Genomic DNA, 24,543 nt, shown 5'->3' with positions numbered 1-24,543 from the left:
ATATTTGATCACTCAAGATTATGTGTGGTAATTAAAAATATCTCTTTAATAACAAATTGTGAAAAAAGGAAAGTTTTGTCACTTGAAGGTGTATGTTTCAATTCATGTCCGGATTTTATGTGAAACTGTGCTGGTGCTGGATAATTTAGATTATTACTAAGTTAAAATTTAGAAATTGACATCAGTCATGTATTACTTCACTTTTTAAGTAGGCAGTTTATCTAATTTACTTTCTTAGATTGATTTTAAAAGCTTAAATAATATATGCACAAAAAGCAAAAAAAAAAAAATTGAAAGAATTGAAACTAAATGACTGCATTCTCGTTTCACTGCCTGACATCTTCCACAGTCCTGCTCTCTGGAGGCTGTCACTTTGCACTTTTGGAGCTGTTTCTTATAGCATTTCCATATCTTTAAATAATACATAAAATTTTTTTTAATGTTTATTTTTTGAGAAAGAGAGAGACACAGAGCACGAGTTGGGGAGGGGCAGAGAGAGAGGGAGACACAGAATCTGAAGCAGGCTCCAGGCTCTGAGCTGTCAGCACAGAGCCCCACACGGGGCTCAAACCCACGAATTGTGAGATCATGACCTGAGCCGAAGTCAGGTGCTTAACCAGCTGGGCCACCTAGGCGCCCCCATATTTTTAAATAATACTTTTAAACTGTTGTGTATTGATTGATCAATTTTATCTTTATTAATTTCACTTTTTATTAGTTGGAGATTTATTATTCTTGTATTTAGTTACCTTGTTCTCCTGTATTTACACAGTAGTCACTCCATTTTCTCAACATACTTACCCAGTAATTTTGCATTATATCAGCACTGTTATATTATCAATATGGCTACCTTTCGAGTGAAGTAATGCATTCTAATTGTCTCCTTTGTCCTGCTTTCCCCTTTTTTCTGCAGTTAGTAATTACTTCATTTTTGTTTGCTTACTTTTTGTGTACCTACTGTTTTTTTCCCTGAAGTATTTCAACATCTGTTATATGCATATCAATAATTTCTTTGAATGCTCAAATATGATTTCAAACACTGTATCAAATACAGTGGTTTTTTTTTTTTTTTGTCTGGAGACTTCTCTTTCCATTATGGTCTGTTCTCCATTTAGATTATTTGCTTTCTACTCCTAGTACATAGTGAATATCTTGGGGCTTCCCTTAGCTATTCTGCAGGGCCAAATCCTTTAGTTCCTGAATCCCATGCCCCTCTCCCCTTTTTCTTTTTTTTTTTTAAGAAGTATATTTTATTTTTCAGGTGCTTCCTGATAAAGGAGTCGTAGAAGTTTGCTTACTTGAAAATACCTTATCCCATTATCACTTTTGAATATTAGCTTATATAAATAATTGCAATTTATAAAATGAGTTTTCCTCTGAATTATCAAGGCATCACTCCCATTCTCTTTTCTCTTTTTTCTTTTTACCTTTTTTTTTTTTTTGCTACTTATTAGGACATTTTCTAGACTTTCTATTTCATTGAATATTTCATTTTAGCTGCTTTTATTTTCTAAATGTTCTTACTGTTTCTCTGATTTGTCTAAGAACATAGCACATTGTTCTTATTTTGTGACTGTAATTATCATTTCTTATGTCTAGGAGGATGGTATTTTTTTTTTTTAAGTTTTCTTCTGCTCTTTGTGTTGTATTTCCTTTGAGTACTTTTCTTCTGTTTATTTATGTTGGGTTTAGTCTTTGCTGTTGGAGACTTTCTGAAAGCCTGGACTTAATGAAGTACTACGGATTAGGTTGGAAGCTGCATGTCTGGGGACAAGAATTGTTGCTTCGTGAGGCTTCATGAAGATGATCAAGTAGAGAGCCAGAATTTTTCTTGGAGATGCCAGATTGTGGTATCTATGTATCTATTCTCTGGAGTCTTAAAAGTTCTCCAGTGAGTTTGCAAATATTCTTTCTGAGTGGTTTACATCTACCTGCCAACTTGTAGGAACCAGTTCCGGTCCAATTGACCCTTGTTCCTTGATGTTTATCTATGTTGTGCTTGCTAATGTTAGGAACATCTCTGATCTTCTAGAAGTGACAGAAAACATGTGAAATTAGGGTAGTTTAGTCTGTGTGTAAAAATGTTCTCTGTATAGACTTTTAGAGAATCCCTCAGTATTCATTGCTAACATTACCTCTGCCTTTCTGGGGTTCCATTAAGCAAATTATCTTGATTCTATTATCCTGTTTTTTCTGCCACTTAGTTTTCAGCTTCCTCTACTGTGCTGAATCACTAGACTTCTGCCCGAGTTTTTCATTTTCTGAAACCTTGTTTAATTTCTTGTTTGCTGTTGTCTTCTGTACCATTTTCTTTGTCCTTTGGTCATTTTAGTGGTGTTTGAAAAGGTAGTGTGCTGAATCTGCCACATTTACCGTAACAGTGATATTATTAATAATAATACTAAGTAGCATTTATCCAGTACTTTACCATGTGCTAGATTTATTCTTATTATTTTAATGCAGATTTTAATTTAATCTTCAAACAAATTTCATTAGAAAGACACTATTGTTATCCTCATTTTATAAATGAGGGAACAAAGTGAGAAGTAATTTGCCTAATGCCACATAACTAGTAAATGGCAGAAAGATTTGAATCTGGGAACTTGTAGAGCCTGAGATTGCTACTTTATCATTATAGACCAGAAGTCTACAATACCTTTATGACATTTAGAGTTACTGAAATGAACACACATCTTAAAAATCACTTTAAAACAGGCAAGTCACTAGATCATTTAGAGGAAAACCTAGTATTTTATAAATATGCTGCATATAGACGCATTCACAAATGTACATACAGAGTGAAGAGTAATATTTCTGGTAACACAAAATTTAATATAAACTATTAATTATCATTTACCACCATTTTTATAAGTTTTTTTTTAATACCATTTACTGTCTGAACTGGGACACAGTGGTCTACATGCTAGGCATACCTAAATAAAATCAGAGGACCAATAAGTTTTAGTTGATCTTATAAAAGTTTTCCCTTTATTTAAAAATTTCAGGAAAAGTGGAAATGTTTGTTTGCAAGATTTAAAGATACTGAATAAATAAAATTTTTATTTTTTAAAAAATACTATAGTCAAACACTTGAAATTTAAAATAAACTTAATTCTACATCGAGTATCACTAGCCTAAAATAAATTCTATTCAATATAGTTTGAATATATATAGTTATTCAATATCAATATCAATATAGTTATTTCCTTCATAATAATAATAAATCATTTCTATTTGTGTAATTTTTTTATCCTTTTATTTCTTCAGTATAGACAGAACCTATTGCCTTCCTGCTGAGGATATAATTTCTGAATCTAGGCAATGTACTGTCAGCACAGTGAAGCAGGAAATTATTCTCCTGTGTCAGCTGCTGCTGTTAAAGAATAAAGAAGGTTTGGGATAGGATGCAATTCTATTATCTCTACTCACAAATCTCATATGGCATGCAAATAGGTTTTAAATTCAAGACAGTTCAAAGCTTTTTGTGACAAGAGATACTCCCTGCCCTCAGTCCTTCGTCTACTCTCTCTAAAAATCCCAAGTATGTTTCAAAATTCCCTGCTTTTTTCCTTTTGCAGTGGCAGTAGTCCCCAAACGTATTCAGCTTATTTAAGTGATAGAACATGTGTAAATCATTGTGTTCTTCAGAACACCGGGAGCACTGGTATAGTGCTTAAACTTAACATTAGTAGAGCAGCAGCAGTGATAATAATAATAGCTAATAATTATATAGAACTTAATGTGAGCCAGGAACAGTTATAACTACATGCTTTCTATATTTTAATGGAATTAGTCCACACAGTAATCCTGTGACATAAAGGGATTTGCTCAAAGCATATATGTATGCATGGTACATATATATGTGTATGTAAGTGTGTGTGTGTGTGTGTGTGTGCGTGCGCACGTGCATATATACATATCCATAAGTATATGGAGACACATTAATTATATTACTTGGAAATGTATGTATGTATATATACATATGCAAATATATGCATATTTGTTATATATGTAAATGATTTTTTACCTGTAAAATTAAAGGCAAAGATGGGATTTGCTCATAGCTTGCCCCTAAGGTCTGTTCTCGTAACTACCATGTTATGCTAAGAGAATATTCTAGTATAGGCAATTAGCAGGGAGCTATCAAATATTAAAACTTAGATAAAATGTCAAAATTAGGTAGTTTTATCCCTTAATCTAGTTTTATATGAATTGGGCAAAGACTGATGTTACTTGAGTTTTATCTCCAAAAAGCCTCAGGAAGTTATAGATCATCACTTTGTTGATAGAGTCTACACTATGTTTTTACATGGCATAGATAACAAATTTATATTATTCAATAAAGTTTTACTAAATTATTACAATGAATGATTTCAATATTATATTCCTATAACTCTTTGACAGGAAACTATAACACTCATTCTTTTTTATTTGATAAATTATTATTTAAGGACATGTATTATTAAATATGATAAAATACATTATAGACATTATAAGGAATTCTGAGAGATTCATGTACATTTTTAGCATCCTTAAATTAGGGGATGGTCTCAGAGTCATGAAAAAGTGGGTTTTATTTTAAATGTCATTATAAAATACATATTTGGTATATGACCTCTTGGATATCATTCATGGATATTTAGATTTGAAAATGTCGACAGCAATTGATGATAAGAGAGTCTCAAATATAAGCCTGTCTACATAATATAAAAATGGTATTAAAATTTATAGTTATCCCATATTTTTAAAAATGGGTGTTCAGTATACTTTCCAGAATTATGGGAACCAGTAGAGTATTTAATAAATGATAAGCGTAAGATTAATTCCACATTGTTGGATGCAAACCAGATTTTATCTAATTATTCTCTTTAACACAGCTACCAGGGTATTTCATATTTTCCTAAAATTGATGGTTGTCATTTTACAAAAGATGCATTAGAGTCATAAATGGTACTGAAGCATATTTAAAGATAAATCAAAAAATGATTGCACAGAGATGTACATAGATCTACAGATCTATACACTTTAGAAAAGTACATATATATAATTTTGACCTCAAAGAGTAGAAAACTATTTCCCTCTCTTGGTGAAAATTAATCTCATAGTTAATTTAAAATTTCCTGGTCCACATAAATTTTCTGTTGCATCTGGGTAAGACCTATAATATGTAGGCAGGGAGGAAAAACTTATCCTTGCATTCTTTTGATCAGGAGTTTTCTATTTCAGTTTGCTGAGACAATATCACCTAGTTCCATCCTAATATCATCAGTTAGGCAAGGGAATTTTAGAATGATTAAAGTATAGCATGAATATTTTTAAAAATATAACCTTAAACTCTTGGTACTGTTATATCCATAGCATTATCTGGGTTTCTGAAATTAAAATAGCACATTAAACCTAACAAAATCTCTTGGCCTATTTAAACCTTGTTTCCCAGATACAGCTTTTCTATATATAGATTACAGTTTTATTGAGTTTTATGGTATAAATTACCTTTATAAACATATAACTTAATGTGTACTGTGATCCTACAAACTGGAAATGTTACTTGCATGTGACGAAAGCAAGTTTGGTTAGCTGTATGTTTAAATTTATTTCTTACTTTGAACGGGAAGTGCTTATTATGCTCCTTCACTGTGTTCCATTTCAAGTGCAATAGCTTGAAAAAGAAGCTTCAGAATGAAAATATATTTTGGTAAGACTATAAAAAAATAGCTTCACAAAAGAATGTCATTGAAAAAATGTGGAACAAAAAAGTTTACCTCCATAAACTCATTTGCATATCAGCCATCATAACAGTGTTACCATTGTTTCTCTACCTGCATTGCACTCAAGTCACGGTATTTTAAAATTAGACATAATGTGTCTCTTGCATAATTTACTTTCATGACAATTGCTGAAAAAACAATATTATCATTTACATCTAGATTTCTAGACCTATTTCTATTTTTATGTAATTATTCCAAACCTTTTACTTCTTGATATCTTAATATAACAACCAGTTTTCTTTTTTTAATTAACAAACTTCAATTTGTAGAGCAGTTTTAGGCTTGCGGAAATATTTAATGGAAAGTTCAAGGAGTTGCCATTTACCCTTTTTTGCCCCTCCTCCATCAATATTGATGTACCAATATTGATACATTAATAACTGAAGTCCATAGTTTATATTAAAATTTTTTAATGTTTTTATTCGTTTGTTGAGAGACAGAGAGAGACTGAGTAGGAGAGGGGCAGAGAGAGAAGGATACACAGAACCCGAAGCAGACTCCAGGCTCTGCTGTCAGCACAGAGCCCAATGTGGAGCTCCAACCTATGAACCTTGAGATCATGAACTGAGCCGAAGTCTGCTGCTTAACTGACTGAGCCACCCAGGCACCCCCATATATTACATTAGAATTCACGCTTTGTGATTTTACAAACATATAGTGACATATATCCATCATTACAGAATCATGTGGAACAATTTCTAAGTATCCCCCCTGTGTTCCACCTGTTCATCTCTCCTGTCCCCATGCATTTCTGTTAGTCACTCATCATTTTACTATCTTTATGGTTTTGCCTTTTCCAGAATGTCATATATTTGGAATCATAAAGATTGGCTTTTTTCATTTCGCAATATAGGTTTAAGGTTTTTTATGTCTCTTGGTGCCATGATAGCTCATTTCTTTTTATCACTGAATATTCTGTAATATGGATATACCACAGTTTGTTAATTCATTCACCTGTTGAAGAACATCTTGGTTGCTTCTAAGTTTTTGCAGTTATGAAGAAATCTATAAATATTTATGTATAGACTTCTGTGTGGACCTGAGTTTTCAACCCCATTTGTGTAAATACTGAGGAGTGTGATTGCTGGATCATGTGGTAAGAGTATATTTTGTTTGAAAGAAATTGCAAACATTTTCAAAAATAGCTGTACCACTTTTCATTCCACCAGCAATGAATAAAAGTTTCTGCTGTTCTACATCCTAGATAGCATTTGTCGGTGTTTTGGATTTTAGCCATTGTTATAGGTGTGTAGTAGTATCTCACTGTTTTTTTAAATTTGTAATTCCCTAATGAAATACTGTTATGAACTGAATTATGTCCCCCACCCAATTTCATATGTTGAAGTCTTGACCCCTAGTACCTCAATATGTGGTTTTATTTGGAGGTAGGGTCTTAACAGAATTAATCAAATTAAAGTAAAATTATTAGATTGGGTCCTAATCCATTATGGCTAGTGTCCTTATAAAAAAGGGGAATTTTGGACGCAGTGATATGCATACAGGAAGAATTCCATGGACACATGAAGACTGTCATCTATAGCCAAGGAGTGAGGCCTGGAATCTGAATCCTTCCTTCATAGCCCTCAGAAGGAACCAACTCTGCTAACACCTTGATTTTGGACTTCTAGCCTCGAAATTGTGAGAAATTAGTTTCTCTTGCTTAAGCTATCCAGTTTGTGGTACTTTGTTATGGCAGCCCTACCAAGCTAATAAATATTATGATATTCAGCATCTTTTCATATGCTTACGTGCCATCAGCTTATCTTCTTGATGAGGTATGCATCAGATTTTTTGCCCATTTTTTGTTGTTTTCTCACTGGTAGATTTTAAGGTTCTTTGTATATTCTTTCTTTGTATATTTGGATATGTGTTTTGCACATTTTTCCCCACCTGTGGCTTGTTTTTCAATTCTTAACAGTGTTTTTTTTTTTTTTTTGCAGTGCAGTTTTTAATTTTAATAAATTCTAACTTAGTTTTTTTCTTATGTAGATTATGGTTTGGTGTTGTCTTAAAAGTCACTGTCAGTCCCAAAGTCATTACGATATTCTTCTATGTTATACTTTAGAGGAATGTTGTAGCTTTGTCTTTGATTCATTTTGAACTAATTTTTGTGAAAGTTTTATCTGCATCCAGATTCTTTTTTTTTTGAATGTGTATTCTTTTTTTTCAGCATCCTTTGTTGAAAAATTATCCTTTCTTCATTGATTTTTTTCACTGAATTTGCCTCATTGTCAAAGATCAGTTGATTACATTTTTTTGCATTTATATCTGTTCCTTTTCATTGATCGATTTGTCTGTTCTTTCACCAATACCACATTGTCTTGATTACTGTGGATTCATAGTAAGTCTTGAAGTCCTGTAGTATCAGCCTCCAACTGTGTTCTTCTCCTTTAACATTGTGTTGACAATCTGGCTAACATTTATTTTTAAATATTCGTTAATTTTTGAGAGAGATAGGGCACAAGTGAGAGAGGCAGAGGGGGAGGCACAAGTGGAGGAGGGGCACAGAGATAGGGGGACACAGAATCTGAAGCAGAGAATCTAAAGCAGGTTCCAAGCTCTGAGCTGTTGGTGCAGAGCCTGATGCAAGGCTCATACCCTCAAACCGTGAGATCATGACCCAAGCTGAAGACAGACACTTAATCTACTGAGACACCCAGGTGCCCTTAACGTTTTCTGTTTTCTGCTTTTTTATTTTTTTTTTAATTTTAGAGAGAGAGAGAGAGAGAGAGAGAGAGAGAGAGAGAGCACGCGCGCAAGCATGAGCAGGAATGGTGCAGAGAGAGAGGGAGATAGAGAACCCCAAGCAGGCTCTGCGCTAACAGCAAGGAGCCTGACACAGGTCTTGATCTTACGAACTATGAGATGATGACCTGAGCTGGAATCCAGAGTCAGGACCTTAACTGACTGAACCACCCAGGTGCGCCCTCAAGAACATTATTTACTAACAGTGAATTAACATGTGAGTGTGGATGACTTGAGTCTGTATGATTTTCCTTACTTTCCAATTTAATTTATAACTTACATTATTTATTCTTACAGCCTTTTAAAAAGAGGTTAGAAAAAAAGGTATAATTAGAGAACTCAGTTTTGTAATTTTGACTCATATTTTCTTTTCATTATGTTGTATCTCTGAGAAGGACTGATAAAATATATGTCGAGTATGCATGGTATAATTTAGGATGATGAATGATTATAAAATGAATGGGGACTTTACATAAACTGTTGTAAAATAACATCAATGTAATAGGATCCTGAATTCTCTAAAAATGTGACATTTAAACAGAGATAAGGTTATGCATAATTTAGCCATGTAAAATACTGATACTCCTTAATTTATTTTAAAGGATATATCTGAGTTTTTAGGGAATTCCCATTAAATATTAATTTAAGTATTAAATGACTTGAAAGAGTGTGATTCAGTTTGAGGGAAATTTCTAAGTTACTAACTATGAGAGCGGAATATTCTTTAAAATTGTGTTTTAGATTACTTCATTGTGAATATTGAAAGTGTTCCTTTAGAACAATAAATATTCTAACCTGTTTTTTTTTCTTTCTTTTTTGCTTTTTCCTTTGCTAGAGCCTTTTTGTTCTGCAGGCTTTTAAGTTTAGCATCCTATTTAGGAGATTTTACTTTTTAGCTTGTATACAAGTTATTTGTTAGTTTTTCGAATAAGACCTATATTATTTATAAATGTTCAGAATGTTTCTTTAAGTTTTATATAAGGGAGAAATCTAAGGAATTCCTGACAAAATGTCTGTAGTTATATTATTACCAGTTGTTCTTTAAGAATAAGAAGTAAGACTAATAATGCAGGCATTTAGCCTGACATTCATGTAGTATTTTAGATGGAAAGTCAGAAGCACTTAGTAGCTCTTTGGTGCTAACCATTTCATAATATGGTATGAATCAAGATGGGGAATTAAATGGAGATGCAAATATAGAATGGCTTTTTTTTTCCTCCTGTGGCACTTTTGTTTATGATTGGTCAAGTGATTTATTTATTTATTTACTTATCTGAAGAAAAATAGCTCTTTGGACACTTTAGGAAAAGAGTTTAATCTGACTTTAATCTGGTAAAGTCTGTTTATCTGACTAGTTTGAATTTTTAACCTCATAGCCCGATTTAAAACTCAGCTTTTTCCCTTCTGCTCATTGCCACTTGGCTTTTCTAGGAGATTGGAGTGTGGAAGAGTTGAATCTAGTCGTTCAGTCTGTTCACTCCAGTGAGTGGAGAGTGAGCTGCTTTTTCGTTTTTATTCCTATTTCTCCCCCTGGGTTCTGGTACCTAAAGGAGAGATGGAAAGATCTCCTACTTAAGTAGGAGAACTTTAGTTTTCTTTTTCTCCTCTGCTGAATACTGACTAGACCTTAATGCTTTCTGTTGGGGAAAGAGACAAAAATACTGGTTTTCTGATGCATCACTTACTGTAAAACTTGTTTTGGAGGTGAGATATTTTTGGTGTGTCAAGTTCCATCCAGTTCTGGCTTGTCTTCTACTTTTTTTCAGTTTCTACCTCTCGAGGATACTCACAGCCTCTGGCTGCTGGGATCCCCATTGTCTGGAGGCTCAAGTTCAGCTACTTTCACAGTCAAGACACTCTTTGCCATTACAGTGGTTCTCTTTACCCTGCTTTCCAACTTTGAGGTTTTTTTCCCCTCCCCTCAGATAAGTCTACCAAAGCGGAGAGAGCATGGGATGATAAGCAAGCATACATGCAAGCAGAAGTCCAACTGAAAGATAACTGTCTTCCTTCTTGCCAGTCTTTTGGACCCCCTCATACTGGGTTTAGATTCTTGGACAACAGCACTGTCAACTACATTAAGTCATTGAAGGAAACTCTCAAGTTGGTTGACTCACTCAAAATGAGACGAGGGTGGGCAGTTTGGGATAACAAAGAATTGGGGAAGGTAAACATGTTTCAGTTATGAAGGAGTAGTTGGTTCTCACGTTTGATCTCTGACTTCTGAATGTTAAATACTTGATTGATGATTTTTTGTTCTTAGTCTTGAGTTCTAATTATCAATCCCACCTCATATTGTTATGTAAATTTTACCATAGTCTTGCTGGTACTGTAGTATCAATGCAGAGTATATGTCTAAACCCCCCCCCCCCCCCCGTGGATGCCTGAAACCACAGACAGTAATGAACCCTATGTATAGTGTTTTTTCCTGTACATGCATAGCTATGACAAAGTTTAATTTATAAATTAGACATGGTAAGAAATTAACAACAATAACTAATAATAAGATTATATACTGTAATAAAGTTATGTGACTGTGGTCTGTCTCTCAAAATATTGTACTGCGCTCAGCTGTCTGGTGATGTGAGATGATAAAATGCTTATGTGAATGAGATGAAAGAAGGTTAATGATAGGCATTGTGTTGTAGCATTAGGCTAGTATTAATCTTCTGAGGATACGTTAGAAGGAGGATCATCTGCTTCTAGACAGCATTGACCACAGGTAACTAAAACTGCAGAAAGCCAAAGTGTAGATAAGGTGATTTCCATTCTTGCTGGCTACGATCAGTTCAACCACAGCAACTAGTATGATCCTTACAAAAGATTAAACAAGTGATATTACTCCACCAGTCAAAATATTGCAGTGGTTTTCTCTAAGAGTTTTTTTAAAAAAGTCCAAAGTCCTTATTATGGTCTGTAAGTTTCTGTGTGATCTGACACCAGGTTAAAATTTTGATCACTTGCTCCTGTCACAGGACTTTGTTCTTATTGTTCTTTGTGTGTAGTGTTCTTACCCCAGATAGTCTGTGGACTCCTGTCATTTCATTCTTTGTTCATATACTGCTGCTTCCTTAGGTTTTCTCTGACTACTTTGTTAAAATAGTATATTTGTTAGTTTGTTCCTATAACTTGCTTTCCTTTTGTTTTATACCTGAGTCATTTCCATACATTTTATTATAATTTAATAGTTTATTATCTGTCTCTCTCATTAGCATGAAATCTTTGAAAGGTCATTGGCTCCTTTGTTCAGTGCTTTACCTAGTGTCTTAAATGGAACCTGACTCATAGGAAACTCAATTTTTTTTTGTTGAGTGAATAAATGAAGGAATGCTAGTATCTATACTCAAACTTTAGAAATAGCTTTGGCTTATCGCACAATGTTTAGTCTTCTAGTGTTTTTACATAGTAGTATACTTTTGTTTTTTATAGATTTTTTAAAATCCTAATTATATATTCCCAGTGTTCTCATCCCAGTTGAACCATCCACACCTCTAGTTGGTCTTCCATGCTGCTGCTAGAGTGATTTTTGTTAAATGCTTCTCAAGTTGCCACCCTTTGGAATAAAATATTTTAAAATTCCTGAGCCTAATTGGACCTGTGGCTGTTGTCCTTCTCACTGACCTGTGCATGTACTCTATGTTCTACTAATATCCTTTTCATTGCAGTATTCTGAATGCTTTCATATGCTTCTCTCTTACTCCTATACCTTTATGTAAGGCTTTCCCCTTTTTATCTTACTGCTATATATTTTATTAGTGTGTGAATACATAAAATGTAACTCCTATCATGAGAAGGCTCTGGAAAAAGTTCTTTACATTTGAAGTGGTTGGGAGCTAAGTGTATGTGTGTGTGTGTGTGTGTGTGTGTGTGTGTGTGTGTGTGTGTGTACATATATATATATAAGCAAACTCTTTCATTTTCTTCGCTGGGTACCTTTAATACATGGTGAGAGTTCATTTGTCATTTTTGATGAGTATTTAAAAAGTTGCTACAGTCTTGAAGAGCACCATAAACACTCTTTTGTAATGTTCTTTGTAATGTGGAATTTATTTCAAAGGTATGGCTAATCTACAGATGTTGTAACTCACAGATTCTTTTTAAAGGCTGTGCATGTATGAATGTATATTGAATCATTACCTTCACAAGACAAACTGAAAGGAATAGGGAAAATAATTTACGAAATTAAGAGTATTGCTTGTAGTATAACCTTTCAGAAAATATGGTCCCTTGATCGGTTCTTCAAATTTAGATTTTTTTGTTTATATATTATTATGTGTGTGAATTAAAGGAGGGACTGACAAAGGAAATGAAATTATTTTATATAGACAATTGAAGCTCTAAATATTTTCCATATCTGAGCCTGTTCAAAATAAGTACAGTGTCATAGAAGGGATCAGTGTGGTCTTTTGGGAAATGTAGACTATAGGAGTACATAGCAGTGTCTCAAAACTTGTATTTAGCAATTTTGCATCTAAAATAGTATAGAAATGTATAGTTTGCAATGTTGGTCTCTTTCAGAAGATACAGCTAAATAAAAGTAGAAGACTTAGCTAAATAAAACTAATAAGTTATGTAGCAATAAACAAAGATGAGAACCTATAAGGAAGTTCTGGTTGTTTGATACAGCTTTTTTGAACAATTATTGCTATTACTGATAATTTTAGGTCAGGTATTGTACCGTGTGTTTATGTGAATTATTTCATTTGGTTGTTGGAACATCTCTGTGTCTGTTTTTCAGTAAAAAAAAAAAAAAAAAAAAGAAGGAACAGCTGTTCAGAGTTAGACATTTAATTTAAGTGATTACTTCCACCTACTCAATTGGGTATCTTCAAACCACTTATCAGTAGTTCCTTAAATTTTGGAGGGGAGTCACAGAACCTTTTGAGAACCTCACAAAAGCTTACGGCCTGTTCGCCCTAGACAAATGTGCTTGTGGTCCCCTATAATAGGTCTTTATTTTTAGCATGCAATTTTGCAGAATTTCTAGATTACCTAAGTCACATACATGGACCCCACAATGGAATCTCTGATCTGTGTCTTCTTTTAATAAAGAAACTGATAAACTCTGTATTTTTTTCTTCCTCTACTACCTCTTATCACTTTAGGAAGGTAATATTTGTTTGCATTATGCCTTATTCTAGAAAGAATTTGAAGAAGCTGAAAGGAAATTATCAACTATCTCTAATTCTACTAGGTATATACCAAAATAAATACATAAATGCTGTTATGGCAAGTGAGATTCAGAAGTTTGATGGATGGGACACTTTTTAATGGTCACATTTGTTGGACTTTGCTTCAGAGCACTCTCATTCTGTTTCATGACTGTATGTGCGTATTTTGAAGTAATGTGAACTGTTACTTCTTCAGGGTAAACAGAGTAGCTCTGCCTAGAGATAAGAAATTAGAAAGGTAGTGCCTTCCAGCTTCATGATTGATTCAGTGATATTTCTCAGAGAATAATCTTTTCTTGATCTTGTAATTCCATCAAATGTAAATTACATAGAAAGGGTGTTGTAGTAAAAGTAGGATGGTAACAGTTTTCCTTATTAATGAACTAAAGTTATTGTACACTTAGTTAACTCATTGATATGTGGGCTAAGGATGAAGACTGTATTTATTTATAACTCTTTGAGACTTTGGAGAAGAAAAGTTGTTATTTTACATGAGATCACTTTTAAAGGTCCATTATATGAAAAATAATTTAACCATTGCTAATTGTTGAGGACTAGTTATTTCATAACATTGGTTTTTAAATATAAAGTAATTTAGAATTTCAGAATGGGTTTCCTTACTTTTAAATATATTTTCATGTCACTGATGCTTCAATTCTGATATCTCACCTCCTTTGTTTTTTCCCCCTTGAATTGTCATCTAAAGTAAAAGCATTAAATTAGCTAAATATAATGAAGTATCTTACTGTATATATTTGCTTGGTTTTAGGTAAATTACTATAAAAGTAATGTTATAAAACTGTATACAGTGTTTGGGTTTAATTTTTCTACGTATGTGTCTTAACATTGACTTACAGTTATGTTGTATGAATAATTGTATTTCTACTTTTTCCTTCAATCATTCTTAACATCGAATTTTTAAATGAACGGTAGCCCATCTGTGTAGGGCTCTTGTGACTGAATGATGTATTTTGTTTTGCTGTGGCACAGTTTTTAGACAGCCACTTTTGTTGTTAAATATTTTCATTTTCTATAGTACTTTTCATCCCTGTATATATGTACAGGAGTCACTTCACCCACCACCGAATTGCAGCCACTTCTGAGGTGGAACGCAGCAACTGTTTAACAGCGCACTTTCCCCTAGGTGCTGACAGCTGCAGAAGAAATTGTACATGGTCCTGTACAGAAGGTATTTCTCCACTGTGCCATCTGCAGAGTGAAACTGACTAGGAGTACTACATAGACTGTAAGTTTCTTGTGTACCCGTCCTAGACTGGAAAACCCAATAAGAGAGAATAACAAATAACTGGGAAGCATCATTTAAAAATGTATTGAGGTCAGTTAAACTTAGTGCTGCTCTCCCTGGCTCTAAATTTTATTTTAACGTCATCTAATTTGTGATTGGTACTGAATTGAATAACAAACAAATAGATGCACTCCTTGGCAATTATTTTATTCTAAAAGCATATGAAACTAAAGTGCTTTCATAAATACTTCACTTTAATGAAGCTTAAAAGAATCAATTTGTTTTTAAATATTTTCAAATAACCAAACCAATATTATATAAGATCTTAGAACTGTATTCTTAAAGTAGCAAATCAACTTAAAATTCAACAGGAACATCCTAATTAGCTTTCCTTATAGTGTTTTATGTTTTAGTTATAATACTTTCATTCTTGTGGTGAAAGCTTTGCAACAAAGCCAGTTTATAATGAACCTAGTTTTGATTTTTTGTTTTAGAAGCTTTGAGTTTGATTTTTTTTTTTTTTTTTTTTTTTTTTTTTTTTTTTTAGTGTATTGAAACAAAGCTTGGGAGAGAAGAAACAGTAAATATTTGAAATTTCACTTAATGTATTTTAGTCTTTCTCTTCCATTTCATTATTTAATGATTTTCTTTTTCCTTTTGTAAAAGCTGTTTACCAGAGTGCTATTTTTAATAATAGTTTGGTATGTTTGTGCCTTATAGGATAGGAAAATAACATTAGAAGCTCCTGTGTCTATTGTTAAACAATATGATATGGATTGTTATATTTCATTGTTTTGCAGAATTTCTAGTCAATAATATGACTTATTATCTATTTTTGTGTGTGTGTGCATCTGTAGACATTTCTCTGGTAAGAAATTAGGGTCTCTTAGTCTTCACAGAGTCTTAATTTTATGAAATATAGTGTCATTTGTTTTAGGTAACTTTAACTTACATCATAATTTAAATGATGTTTGTATACATCTCTATGCCTATAGATTCTCAATGAAAGCAGATAAAAGCTTCTCTGGGCCACAGTTTACTTACTTGTAAAATGAGGTGGGTGGAAGAAATTATTTCTACAGACCCTTTATTTACGTGTTTTCTGTTTAACTCAGGGGTAGAATTCTATGTATATAGAATGTACCTTACATTGTGTAACCAAGATATTTTGGTGCAAGTGACTTTGTTCTAGTTAGAATATTATTTGTGTTAATTAAATGCCGAGTGATGGTATTTTAGAGTCAAAAGAAGAGGTCTGATTTCCTACAAAGATTTTTAACTGTCTCTAATTGTTAGTGGAATTACCTCGCTGTTTTGAAATAAACTTTTTTGAGAATAAATAAAATTCTCAACAACCTGTTCATCATAGAGGCATCTGGTAAATTTTTAAAAACTAAGATTTACATTCACAGTGGAATGCAGTTAAATATTACGAAAAACTAACTTTTTAATGAGATTTTCCCTCTTACTTAGACTTAATACTTCTTTCAGCAGTCAAAGCACTAAAGAAGTAAACATCAATATTTTAAAGAATATAGTTTAGACATAATATAATGTACTTATGTATCTTTAGCAAGAAGGTATTTTATCAGTATATGTAATATTTGATTTGCTAGAATTGGTTCTTTTGAATTTTCTACAAACAGTGTAATTGTAAGTATTGCTTCATCTCATTTATCTTAATAACTGAAGTTAATATATTTGACAGAATAGACCATATGCTTTATATACTGTTTTGGTGAAAAGTTCAAACAATACCTGTTGTGCATATCTGAGTATATAATTTTCAATTATACAGAGTTGTTATATATTAGACCTTCTGTGGATGATGTAAGTTTAGCAACTTAATAGATTCAGTTTTTAACCAAATGAATCTTATACTTTAAAATAGTTCAACGTATGTTATTTGGAAAAGGGAATTAGATGGAAACTTTCATTTTTATTGAATATACTTATGTATTCTATGAATTTTATGAACATGTACTACTTGTATAATCAAAAATAAAGGAAAATATTGGTATTTCAGTTAAAGTGTATATTTGGAACATTTATTTAGTTTATTTAGAAATCACCTTCATTGCGTAAAGTATCTTATAGATACTTATTATCTCTGTTTGAATGTTTGTTTCTCAAAGGGAGGGGTTTTCATATTATTCTGCAGGACCAGCATTGTGGTTGGGCTTATTATATAATTTATATTCATATAATAGTTTTTGAATTCAGAAATAAATACTAGATCAAGATTAACTAAATCTTAAAGAAACCTGTATTTTTTCCATCTTCCCCCATTATAATCTTCTGTTTGAAATAGAAAAACGAGAGAAGTATATAGATAAAATGAATTTTTAATACTTAGTAATATGTACTTAGACTTATGGCAATAATGTTCTCTGACAACATATAGCTTTCAGTTGGAAGCTTTAAAAAGAAATACAGCACCAGCTGAAGAAATAGTGAAATTGATGAGAAAATAAAATGCAAGGAAATGTACTTTTGGTGTAGATTTTACTTAATTTAAACTAATTTTAAAGAACATTTTCATATAGAGTTTCAATCCATATTTTAAAATTCTCATATGCTCTCCTCAGTTTTACAAAATAACATCCTCTGTCTTTTCAATTAAAGGCATATTTTTATATTCATCCCAGATGTCTAAAAAACTATTTGTCTCATCAAATTTGTCTGAGCAGAATCTTGTCATGTAATAGGAAAATGAAACACTTTCAGATGTTTCATTGTGAATAATGGGGAAATGATTTTGTAATTTCACATTAGGTGGACAATTCTTTTCATACTAAATGGTTAATATTTGAGTTTATTTAATAAACTTTGGTATTCAGACATTATCTTCTATCATCCGAAATACAATTTATATCCATTGGATAATATTTGCAGTTTGAATTTATATAGAAAGAAATGTGAGGAATTTTTTTTTTCCAAAGAACCTCACACCAGTTATATGAAGTTAGAATACTCATATAATTACCTCAGTCTTTGATATTCATGTGTTATGTATCAATTAAGTCCGGCCACTTTTTATGAATTTTGCAGATATTTCTCATGTACATTTAATTAGTTGAAAAATTTAAAAGTCTAAATTTGTATAAAGAACTATGCCGCAAATCTCTTTAATAGTAAGTTAACATACCTTTATTACCTAAAATTTGCTTAATCCCTGAAATTTCTATATGTCATAGGTAAAGTGTTTGTGTGTGTGTGTGTGTGTGTGTGTGTGTGTGTGTGTGTGTGTGTAAGCATGTGATATACTTTCTGAAGCATGGCCTGGAATCCTGACTGCCACTTTGTAGCTATTTAAATAAAGTATAAATTGTTTAATAACTGTAAGTTTTTTTTTTAATCCGTTAATAGGAAATCATTACACCTACCTCACAGGGTTGTTGTGAGGAAAAACAGTAAAACATATGTGAAAGTGCTTTGCATATGCTGGATAGGCAGTATATAAAAAATGAGTGTTAGTAGAACTTCAGTGGACCTCATTTTTATCTTATGATAAAATCTATATTCTGTGCATGTGATCTGACTCCCTCTTTATGTCCTCAACCTCATTTCTTTCCTTGCAGACTGCATATATTGATTAATTGATGCCGAGTGCTTTGCAGTTTTTAGAATATGTCATGCCTTCTTTGGGTCTTTGTGTGCTTGCAACATTCTTTCCAACTACTCACACACCCCCTTTCCCCAGACCGCTATCATCTGTGTAACTCAACCTCATTCTTCAGGTCTTCCTTTACAGATTTCTCCTTAACTAAGATGTTTCCTACTCATCCTTCACCTCTTATACTCCTGTTAGGTGACCCTTGTATATATATGGTCCTCTGGCTTTGCTTGTTCCTATGCTAGCAGTTAGCTCATGTATTATTACTGCCTTTGTGCTTGTCTGTTTCCTCTGTAAACTCGTTGAGAGTGGAGTCTGCCTTTAACTTCTTTAACTCAGTACTTAAGAGTTTCTGCAACTCAGGAAACAGTGAGCATTTTATAAATAGATGTAAGTTCTCCCTCAACAAATTCATAACACATGATTCATACTCCTTAAAAAAATGTTTAATTCTGTATTTATAGGATAGATTTTAAGCTCCATAATAACCATATCAAAATTACGGCATTTTTATAATTGACTACTTTACTCACCATTTGTCACTCTTAATGGATTTATTAAGAGGTGAACTCACCAGGGTGCAAGTGGAAAGTTACTTTATTCTTTCCTGTCATGGCACCTGAAATCCCACCTTGAATATTTTCTTTTCTGCTTCTCGATACATGCTTTTCAAGTGTCTATCTCTTCTCTGCTCTTGTTCTTCTTCCTCTTGCTCTTTTCTTTCTCTTGTTCTTTTCATTCTCTCTTCAATCCTTTCTTTGCTTACTCCCTGGCATTTGAAAATATACTAACTTTTCAGATAACCTTTTTTTTTTTTAAGAAGGCTATGAAATTAAAATTCTAAATTCTCACCAATGTGAAAATTTTCGCTTATGTCAGCTTTGTTTAAAGAAGGCTTGGGGTGCCGGGGTCAGTTGGTTTAGCTTTTGACTCTTGATTTCTGCTTGGGTCATGATCTCACAGTCACGAGATGGAGACCTGCATTGGGCTCTGTGCTGACCATGGAGCCTGCTTGGGATTCTCTCTGCCTCTCTGTCTGCCCTTCCCCCATTCACGTTCTCTTTAGCACACTCACTCTCTGTCAAAATAAATAAGCATTTAAAAGAATTTTTAAAGATTAAAAAGGAATAAAGAAGGCCTACACACATGAGTGGAGACATGTCAACTAGTGGACATTTGTATTAATTTCATTTTGCCTTAGTTTTTCTCCCAGCTTCTCGTGCTGTTCCTGGTGGGTCTTCCAAAGCTTAATGTTAGAAATAGAGAAGAACTAATTGGCAATAAAGGCATGTTGGAAATTTAACTTTTTTGCTTTCCTGGATTTATCAGACTCCCACTGTTGGGGGACACCCCAGTTGTAATTCCTTGATACAGTTGAGACTTCCTTTGTTGGTCTTCTTTTGACTACTATCCTTGGTTTCTGACTTTCTAGTCTATGTTGAACCTCTTTCTTCTGGGGTTATCTTGTTCCCTTTGCAGTCCTCTGTGTAGAATTCCTTTAAAAATGACTCAATGCCAATTCCTTTCCCAGGAGTCCTTGGAAAATATCCCATTGGAAAATGTAATTCTTTACTTCAAACTCTGAAATTGGCTATTTCTAAGGTAGTAGCCCCAGACTAAGGGCATCTTAACCTCTTGCCTTTAGATGTTTTTAGGCCTAGGTCCAGTTCCTGTATCATTCGTTTAATGCCCTGTATCCTAAGGGACATAGGCCAAACTTTGAGTGGGTCGCTGTTCTATTTCTTCCTCAAACAATGTAAGCTCCTCTCCTCCAATATATACTTATAGTTTTTATATGAGCGATGGATTAAACAATGCCTGAGCGATTTTTGGCTACATTTTTCCAAATGTTGCATAGTTGAGCTGTTACCTTAGGTATAGTACTTAGAACCTTTCGTTGTCAGCTTTGGTTCCTGTCTGAAACTGAGAAAACAAGAAAATGGCCATAATGGTCATCTTGCATTTCTAGAAGTTTCTGTGAACTTTCATCCATTTCTATATTTCTGTGCCTTGTGTTAGGTTATACTGTGAGTTTGTAATGTCCTTCCTACTTTTTCCTCCTGGTGGAATCCTTCCCAGTCTTTGATGACCAATTTAGGGGAAATCTCTGTTGGTGCCTGCAGTTAGAATAACTTCTGTCTACTGTGTTCTCACACATACTTTGTGTGAAGTGTTATTGTATTACTTATAAATTTGTCTGTCTGACTAGATTGAGAGCATTTTTTAGATAGCCACTGACTTATTGGTGAACCCCTTGCCACTTGGTCTCTATTATGTGTTCCATATATTATTTGGTAAATTAATCTCTTCTGAACACTGAGATTAAACTTTGTAAAATTATTGTTAAGTAATTAATATTTATATTCTTATTTATTTCTGTCCATATTTCAAAAAATGTTTGAGGTGGTAAGAATTATATTTTATGCCTCTGATTTTTGTCTCCCAGTGTTATTGCTCTTTATCTGTTCTTAGGCACATTCATTCTTTCAGTTCTGGTTTTCATTCAGTTTTCTCCATTTCTCCCCGCATTCCTAATACTTCTTCCTTGTTTTGTTTTTCTTCCTTGTTTTATTCCAGTTTTCCAATTGATGGATATAACTATGAGAAGTAAAGATAACCAGGTATTCCAAGCAGGTTCAGGCTGAAAGTTAAAAAAAAAAAAAGTAAATATGACAGATCTCCAGACTAGTTGAATTTCAAGCAGTATAGATGCCAGAAATTGTAATTTATGTGATTATTTGTCTGCAGTCATATTGCTTATCCCAATAGATTTTTGTGTGTTTTCATAAGAAGGAACACTATAAAAGATGGCCAAGTGATTGATTTTCAATTTTAGATATCAAGAAACACTGTTTATTTCTATTCATTACCCCACTTTCTAATCACTACAGTTATTCAAACATCTATTTACCTTACAAAATTAGTAAAATTAGTTATTGAATTTTTTACTTAGTTTAAGGTGAATATTACTCTATGATGAAAGTTTGATATTAGGAAGAATAAAATTCCATTTTTCTAAGTTTTTGTGAACATATTGACAAAGCTAAAATCCAGGAGAGTTTTTAGGAAACATCTCGTATGGACCAGTTATCAAATAGGAAAATTAATGCTAAAACATAGAGTTTTTCTAACTATACCATCTGAAATGTACTTCTCTTTTAAATATTCATTATTCTGTTTTCTTTTCCTTTTAATGGCTATTTCTGTTTTTCAGGTGTGGTTTTGTATAGAACTTTAAGAAACCCTCTTTTGGTGGGTCAAGTAAAATGTTAAAAAAGTAAATATTATAAACATTAAAATTCATCAAAACCTAGTTCTTTATTTTATATGTAAGCCTATGTAATGTCCCAGGCAAAATACCTTACTTATATTATAGATATACATGCACATAATAAGGAAATTGGCCATTAATTGATATTTCTTTTTTATGCTTGTTTCTGAAATGCTAGCTCCACATTTTCCCCTTTGCTGCAGGCTATGACAGATTCAGCATGTCTGAAACCAAAGTAGATATTTAGTTCTCTATTCTCATTCTGCCTTCCAACTCAATCATTCTTGCTTATGACTTCAGTATATACCTTGTGACCGAGAGTCACAATAATACCATTCTCTCCTCTCCTTTGACTTGAATGTCATCCTATTTATTTTCACATCTTAATTATTTTGCTTTTGAGATGTATCTTGAATCAGTAAGCTCCATTCTATATCCATTGATAAACTCTAGCTCATTATTTTATCACTTGCCAAGATTCATGTACTAGATTTGTCTTTCTGTTTATATTACATTTTTCTTGAGGATGGGAACCACATTATATTCACCTTGGTACTTTCCATGGAGAATAGTCTCAGTAAATCCTTTCTAAGCTTACTTAGCTAATTGTGAAGTTGATTCTTTGTATTGAAGCCTTAAAAATATTGAATGGGTTGCTAAAACACAGACCAGTGCCACAGTTAAAATGAATCACGCATTATTCCAACTTGATGATACTCCTATTAGTGTTAACACTACCAAAAAAGTGCTTTAAGTGAATTCTGAATAATCTCTTAAGAACCCTTGGCTTCGTACTAATTATATTAAAACAGATTTTCTTGCCAATATGCTAGTATATATGCTGGTGTGTAGGCTCTTGCTATAACTATCCCATTAAAAAAATACATATAGTTATGTGCCATCTTGAAAATGTAGCAGAAGTCTTGGTTACTTCTCTTTTTATATTAGTCCCTTTCTAGATCTTTCAGAGATAAATAATACAAATGGGAAGTGAGCTTCTTTGGAAATCTTGGAAAAGTCTTCACCCCAACTACCAGTCCCACCGTGGATCTCGATTTATCCTAGTAAGGGGTTACAGTGGCCTCCTAAGAGGAGGAACTTTACTACAGCCTATTTTAGTGCTTCCTGTGCTAGAACTTACAGAAAACGTATTTTCCCTTTTGCCTCTTCTCATTGTAATCTTTGAAAATAATCACTGGTTTCTGGTAATTTACATTATGAAGCTGCTCTCATTTCAGACTTGATAAAATATGAATATGTGCTTTTCTGATCTTTTAGAGTGTTTTGTAAAATTATTTGAATGAGTGTTAGTATTATATAGAAATAAGATGACCTTTTAAATGTTTTTGAAAAATATTATTTTCAGTTTATAATTTTATTTTGGTCAGTATGGTCTGATATTTTCTTTATTCCTCTCCTGTTTCTTTTAATATGTACTTAGTATGTATACATCTTTATCCAGATCTTTCATTATACACATACAAATGTGTACATAAGAACTTTTAATTTTGTAGTCATCTTTTTATATTCTCATGTCTCAGTTATTTCTTTGAAATGGTAAGTTTTCAAATCAGTTTAATTTTGTTTTTGCTATATAAAAATATATTTTGAAAACTGTATAGGTTTTTTTATCTATTTTCCAGATTTATATAAACTTAACCATACGTTGCTTTTATACCCTATACATTATATGATATTTATGCTTTACATGTCACTTAGTACATTAAATATAATTAACATTCTTTTGTATAATATTTAATTATTTTTACTCTTTCATTTATTCAATAAATTTTTAGTGATACAATGTTCTACGCACTGTCTTATTCTTGTTGGTGAAGAGGGAGAGAAACATATAACACTAAATAAATATGCATAATTTTTTATTTGTTTATTTATTTATTTAAATGTTTATTTATTTTAGATAGAGACAGAGAGACAGAGCACGAGTAGGGGGGAGGGGCAGAGAGAGAGGGAGATGCAGAATCCGAAGCAGGCTCCAGGCTCTGAGGTGTCAGCACATACCCTGACACAGGGCTGGAACTCATGAACCATGAGATCGTGACCTGAGCCAAAATCCGATGTTTAACTGACTGAGCCACCCAAGTGCCCCTAAAAACATGTAATTTTAGATACGCATAATTACCATGAAGGAAAGGGGTACTTGGGTGGCTCATTCAGTTAAGCATCTAACTCTTGATTTGGCCTCAGGTCATGATTTCATGGTTTATGAGTTCAAGCCCCGCATCTGGCTCTGTGTTGACAGCATGAAGCCTGCTTGGGATTCTCTCTCTTTCTCTCTGCCCCTCCCCTGCTCACATGCACTCTAAATAAATAAATAAATGAATGAATGAATGAATGAATGAATGAATAAACCAACAAACTTAAAAAAATATTATGAAGGAAATAAATGCATGTGATAAGAAAAATATTGAGGAAGAGTATACTTTAGCTAGGATATCAAAAGGAAACCTCAAAGACAGGACATTTGAGTGAGCTCTAAATGATTAGGAGGAAGAAAATCACATTCCGGTTGTCAGGAATAGCAAGGACAAAGTTTTTGGATATGAATGAGTTTGGCATGTTGAAAAACAGAAAGGAATGTTGTGTGTTGAACATTGTTAGAGGAGAGAGTGTGGCAGGAGGTGAGGTCTTTGAAATAATGCAGGCCAGATCAAATGGGTCATAGTAAGAAGTTGAAATTACAGTATAGTTACAATGTGAAGACA

General features: G+C 33.0%; 1 protein-coding gene across 9 annotated transcripts in view; it reads left to right on the top strand.

Moving 5' to 3' along the window:
• Positions 1-24,543, top strand: part of NOVA1 (NOVA alternative splicing regulator 1) — a 149,770-nt gene that overhangs the window by 33,805 nt on the left and 91,422 nt on the right. For 3 of the 9 annotated variants that reach the window (XM_045059746.1, XM_045059744.1, XM_045059745.1), the window contains one exon: positions 14,829-14,930. The exons of the other annotated variants lie outside the window; for them this stretch is intronic. The gene's annotated coding sequence lies outside the window, so the exon portion shown is untranslated. The remainder of the gene's footprint in view (positions 1-14,828; positions 14,931-24,543) is intronic. 9 annotated transcript variants of the gene reach the window in all.

Source organism: Felis catus, chromosome B3 (assembly GCF_018350175.1).
Source record: "Felis catus isolate Fca126 chromosome B3, F.catus_Fca126_mat1.0, whole genome shotgun sequence".
Taxonomy (NCBI): Eukaryota; Metazoa; Chordata; class Mammalia; order Carnivora; family Felidae; genus Felis; species Felis catus.
Note: the sequence above shows the minus strand (reverse complement) of the source record. Positions and strands in the feature narration are given on the sequence as shown.